Genomic DNA, 6358 nt, shown 5'->3' on the forward strand with positions numbered 1-6358 from the left:
GGCAATAAACTACATGATGTTAACACCACAAAAGGCTTACAAATAAGATAAGATTTCAGCCTTTTTGTTGCATATACCAATGTCCAAACCAATTGCTCGATCTCATGCCAAGATTTTTGTGCATCATTCTTCACTTTGCTTATGTAGTAAACCGGCCTCATATAAGATTGCTTTTTTCCTTTTTGCATCAATACTGCACCAATAGCATGCTCACCCACGCTCAAGCTCAAATAAAACATTTCATCCCAACAAGGAGGCATCATCAAAGGTAATGTAGATAGCTTTTCCTTTACGTCCTCAAAAGTTGTTTGCTCATGCTCCATCCAAAGGAAAGGGTCTTTTTGTGTAACTTCTTGCAAAGGGTGTACATATTCAACAAGCATACAAAAAGACCCTGACAAGTACCTTAGCTTTTGTACAAAACTCATCAATTCCTTTGTACTTTAAGGACTCTCCATCATAAGCAAACATTCCACTTTTGCAGGATCTGGAGCTATCCCATTCTCACTTATCTCATGGCCAAGAAGTATCACTCTAGTTCTTGCAATTTTACATTTCAAAGGATTGAGTTGACCCCCATCATCATCAATCCTTTGAAACACCATATCAAGATTTTTCACATGAAGCATTCTATCACTGTAAACACAAAAATCATCCATAAAGAATTTTACAAAGCTTCCAAGGTAAGGCCCCAATACTTTGTCCATCCAACTTTGGAAGCTCGCATAAGAATTCATCAAGCCAAAGGGCATCACCCTATAGCAAAACACTCCCCATGGGGTCAAAAAGTTGGTCTTCTTTTGATCTTCATATGCAATCCCAATTTGAAAATACCCACTGAACCCATCACATACCGAATATCTCTCATGACCTGCAACAGTGTCCAAAATCTCATCCTGAAAGGGAAGGGGATAGTGATGCCGCTTTGTTGCCGCATTCAATGGCTTATAGTCCACACATATTCTCCATTTATTTCCCTTTTTTGGGACTATAACCACAGGGAAAACCCATTCTGCATCATCCACAAGGTAGATAAAACCATCTTGCAAATGCTTACTCACCTCTATCTCCAACACCTTTCGTTGAATGGTGCCCAATCTCCTTAGCTTTTGAGCAACAGGCTTTGCACCTTCTTTAAGATTTATTTCGTAAACAAAACTCTTTTTTCCCCTCATTTGAGCATAATATTTGACAAACAACTTGGGATACTTATCAAACAATGCGTCATATGCTTCTCTCTCATGACTAGTCAGGTCACCTACAAGCATATCCATTAATTCAACTTTTGGTACATTCGGCTCATGATCAGCCCCATGGTCATTTTCTGATCTCATAGCATCCCCTTTATCACAATTTTCATCATGTACATGTATCCCACAAAGATCTACATCAAGATCAAGAAGACTTTGATCATAAACCTCATCGTCAGTACATGTAGAGAATGCACTAGAAGAACTGTCACACATGTCATAAGTGGATGGCGATAAATCTTGATGCATAGCTGGTTCATCATCAATTTCCAACACCTTACATGTTTTCATATCATATCTAATCCTCTTCTGTTTAGGCCTGTCCACAAAGAGGTCAATACATCCCCTGTACCAGTCCTGCCGTGACCTCATAGCAATTAGCCAAGGTCTACCCAATATAACTGGATATGCCCCAAGATTTGCAGGCATCACATGAATGTCCATGACATCCCTTTGACCCAAAACATTAAGCTCCAAGTCATGAATAACTCCCAAGCATTTCACTCTACTACTATTTGCCATCTTCACACTGAACAAGGATTTGCCTGTGAGCTGCAATCCCAATTGCTGCATTGTCTCCTCTGTCATAATGCACACTTGGGCTCCACCATCCATGTACGCCTTATTCACCCTCCTTCCATGTATCCAAGCATCATCCACAGGCAAAACATCAGTAACTTTATGAAGCTGCACTACATGTGTATCGCGTGTCTTTACCTTCACCCTTCTAACACTAGCTAGTTTATGCCAGTGCCTTCTCATACTTGAGCTCAAATGCAAGAGTTGCCCATATGATATGTCGGCCCTCTTGTTCTTCAAGTCTTCTAAGAGATTGTATTGAGGCGGTCCGGGGCGGGCAACAAGAAGAGCAACCTCTAGACACCCTTCAAGGCTCCCGTGCTGCTCAATGGGGCTGGGGCACACCACAACACAAACCAAAACAACAAACCCACAGCCAAATCCCAACTACACAAGGGGCACCACCTAGTTTAAGAGAGAACTAGGACGCAAAAGAGGAGAATCGTTAGAGCAACCCACAAACAAGCAAGGAATTTACACTAACCTTAACACCAATGGAACACCCTCACACACTAAAACACGAGAGAGAGAGAGAGAGAGAGGGAGAGAGATAGTGCTCGGGCTGCTTTGAAACGTATTGGCAATGATCAAGCAAACACAACTATATATTTAAGAAAGAGAGAGAAAGGGGGAGGGGGTGCTTGTTGCATTAATACCTTCTTACAAATCTGTCATGACAAATCAAAGTGAGATTAGTATTTGTTCAACATAGCTTGCGTAAATTTCACCACAACACATCACAAAAAAAGCCACCCCAATCACTGTCTTAAAGCCAGGGGAGTCCTCTCCACCCTGTCGCCCTCTTACAGTATGTGGGATTTATGGCTAGATTGATGACAACACCAGAGACAAGCTATCAAGAACTTAACAAAAAACACCAAGACACTTACGCATCATTGTTGTCCATTACTTCACGTTGGAAGGGAGACAAAATATCCAAGCTTAGTCCAAATCCACCCTCCTTGATTCAGCAAATGTTGGGCTTACACTAGTAGGAGAAATGATAGATTTCCTACTCTCAATTGAATGATCACTCTCTCTCTTACAATGGCATAGAGTTCCCTTGCTAATCCCCTATTGCAACACATGTACATGCATAAGACAATGAGCTTCCACTCAAGAGCTCCTTCTAGAGAGGTTGAGCTTGGCTTCTCAAGCTATAGCATAGTGCTCTTGCTTATGGCTCCCCCTTTTGTGCTAGCTACACCCTCCTTTTATAGCAATTTTGAAGGCTAGGGTTACTCCTCTAACCATGGTTGGGTTAGATTTTCAGCAATTTATCTAATTTCTTTTGCTTGGAATTATCAAGAAGTTGGTGGGGAAAGAGAGAGGAGAGAAATGGAGGTGATAGGACTTTTCATAGTGGGTTAGTGTTAGTAGAGTTAGTATTAATTTACAAATGGAATTGGATATTTACAATGGGAGTATCCATGTAGGATACAAATAAAGAAGAAAAACTCTTAAGAGGTAAGAAAAGGTGGATTTCTTTCAAGGTTGATGCTCCAAGTGTCTTGAGTAGGGCCAATTTTGACGCTTGTTGACGGTCCACTAGCTTTGACGGTACATTTTTTCTCCACTCTTGACCTTCTTTGAGAGACAAGGTAATTGAAGCTGAATAATCAACCACCATGATGCTGTCTTTTAAGAGAAGAGGCTGAATTTTGTGGTTTTTTTGATAGATATGGGTAATTTGGAGAAGGAAAAATGAGACTAGGTGGTCAATTTTGGAATGGAATTGTGTGTGGGAGGTATGAGTTCACCATGGTTTCTCTTATTCTTCAAGGTTGAGGAGAAGGTGAGTAGGGTGCAGAGAGGAGTGGTGAGAGAGGTGGGGATGATGAGTGGAGAAATGTGTGTGAAAGAGGAAAATGATAAAGTGGAAGAGAGAGTGTGGCTGCATAGCATGGGAAAACTGGGGTCCACTAATAAAATCATAGCTCACAGCTCGTAGCTCAAAAAAATATGAAAAAATTTGAGGCAAAAGTTCAGCCCACGAGCTACAACTTTTGCTTGTATCACCTTTTCAAATTCGGAGAGCAAGTGAACTTTAAAAATTCAGCAAAACCGACCGTGTTTTTCCACTGCACAAGGTCCTTGTGGGGTCCTTCTTTGGATGATTCTTTTGAATACCTCCAAGAGTGAGCCCTCCATAGTGCATGTATGCATGCCACCTACCCTTGACCTTATTTGGTAGGTCTATAATTGAAGATATTGTTGAGATTATGATATAAGTGAATAGTACAACTAAGAAAATCAAATATTGAGGGGTCTAAAAAATATGTACATGTCAAATATAAATAATATAAGTGAAAAAAATTAAAGGGGTCAAAAGAAATCTCTCTCATTATGAGGCTACCATAAAAAGATAAATATTTTTGGTGTTCTAATTTTTTAGAAAAAAAACAAAATAGATGTAGGAAGGGAAAAATCACAATAGTGAAAAAATATACACATAAATAAAACTAGTTTTTTTGGATTTTTGTTGGGGTGGAGTTACACCAAATATAAGAGAAGCTTACATGAAAATATTTCTATATGGAATAAAGAGTATGAAAAATGGTAAGAAAAAATTGTGGTAATGGTGAGGCAATGTACAGAGCATAAATAACACACACCTAGGTAGAAATATTTAAATAAATACCAAAATAATTATGAAAAAATCTTTTATTTAGGCCCTATATACAAAGAAATATTTACATACGCATGGGCCATAATATACTTATATTTTTTATATTTTTTATTTTTTTGGCTCAACTAGCCCAATGACTAGCTAATTGAGGGTTTTTAAAGAAGATATGGGAAAAGTCCCGTGACTCACGCACGCCTATGTACAGTGAAATGGTAGGGATAGCCACAGTGTTTGGGTGATTTTGGTAGGGTGAGGTAACTCACTGTGGCAATTACAAAGAGCCGAAAAACGGCTATCAGTATGCTGATTGACCATTCCCAAGCTAAAAATCATCCATGCCTATCTTCCTTCTTCTTGCCCTTCCCTTTGCCTCCTTACTACTTTCAGCCTCTTCCATAGGTGCCTTGCCTTTATCTACATCTCTCCTTGGATTTTTCGTTGCTCTTTCCTCTTTGAAAAGGCCTTCACTCCCTGATTTTTGTGCCCTTGTTCTCTTATTTTCAAAGACATCAACCTCATCATCTTCATCTCCCTCCTCAACTGCCTCCAAAATTCCTACGTTAAATTGCGGAGGTGCTTGAGCTTGATTTTGTCCCTGTTTTTGTGCAATTCCTTGACCTTGGAGAGGTTGCACATTTCCATGTACATTGCCTTCATTACCTATTTGTCTTTGTATGATAGGATATACACCGCCTGGCTCTCTCCTTGGTTGATTGCAATTGGGCGATATATGCCCGCTCTCCCCACAATTGTAACACATCACATTATCACCTCTATTCCTTTGAGGCCGTTCTCCTTGAGGTCTTCTTACTTGTTGTTGGATAGTTTGCATAGCAAGGTTGAGGTTTCCTATTTGCTCTGTCAATCTTTGAATGTCTTGGTGAAAGGATTCCTGTCCTCTATTGTCCACTCTTGGAGCTTCTACATGGATTTCCCTTTCAACATGCATATCCAAAGGCAAAGGCTCGACCACATTATTTGTTGATACATAACCATCCCTTTTATGTACATTTGCTTCTCTTTCCCTATTTGCCATTTCATGCCTTCTCACCTTCTTTCTCCATTGCTCTCTAGCAACCTTTACTGCCTCATTGTAGGTCCCTGGGTCCTTGAGCTCCACCTTGTCTCTAATGGTTTGATGTACGACAACCACAAACCTATCTTTCTTCAAGAGATCAGGGGGCATTTGATTCTCTTCAAGTCCCTTTATGATCTTTCTCCAACAAGCTTCAAACCTGTTTATGTGCACATTGATGTCTTCATGTTCTCCTTGTTGCAGCTTGCTTAGCTCTCTCCACAAATACTCAGGATCATCCTCCTTCTCAAACTCTTCTCTCAAGGCATGAGAAAGAAGATTCCAATCTCCCTTTACACCACCTTCAAGCCTATCTTCATACCATTCATGTGCTTCACCTTCAAGTAGCAAACTCACCAAACGTACCTTGAATGCACCATCGTCCCTATTGCTCTTCAATGCAATCAATTCGATCCTTCGGATGAACTTGTCCACATCTTCTCCTTTCCCACCCTTGAATACTTCATACCCATCTCCCGCCATAGTCCTTGAGTTGATCTTCAAATGGATGCCAATCTGTAGATCAAAACCCTGTTAGAAGGATTCTCTTCTCCTCAGTGGGGGCACCAGTTTATGTGAAGGATTGGGGGGCTGGTCTCTACAACACCTCAAACCACCACCAAGAAAAGAGGATGAAGAGTATAGCTCTCTCGAGATAATATGGGCTGATCTTCTCTCACTAATTTTCTCAATTTCACACACACTCAACCTCGACTAGCCTCAACTTGCTCCGACTAGCTTCCCTCTACACCGCTACAACTCCCACTACACTCCATTGCACTCAAAGACACCAAGGAAGCAATAAAATCAAGGAAAAAAATGAGA

General features: G+C 40.5%; 1 pseudogene; it reads right to left on the bottom strand.

Annotated features, from left to right (window-relative positions):
- Positions 1 to 5664: 5664 nt before the first annotated feature.
- Positions 5665 to 6016, bottom strand: LOC147457158 (uncharacterized; annotated as a pseudogene).
- Positions 6017 to 6358: the final 342 nt, after the last annotated feature.

This window comes from Adiantum capillus-veneris, chromosome 5 (genome assembly GCF_014529385.1).
Source record: "Adiantum capillus-veneris isolate H3 chromosome 5, ASM1452938v2, whole genome shotgun sequence".
NCBI classification, from domain to species: Eukaryota; Viridiplantae; Streptophyta; class Polypodiopsida; order Polypodiales; family Pteridaceae; genus Adiantum; species Adiantum capillus-veneris.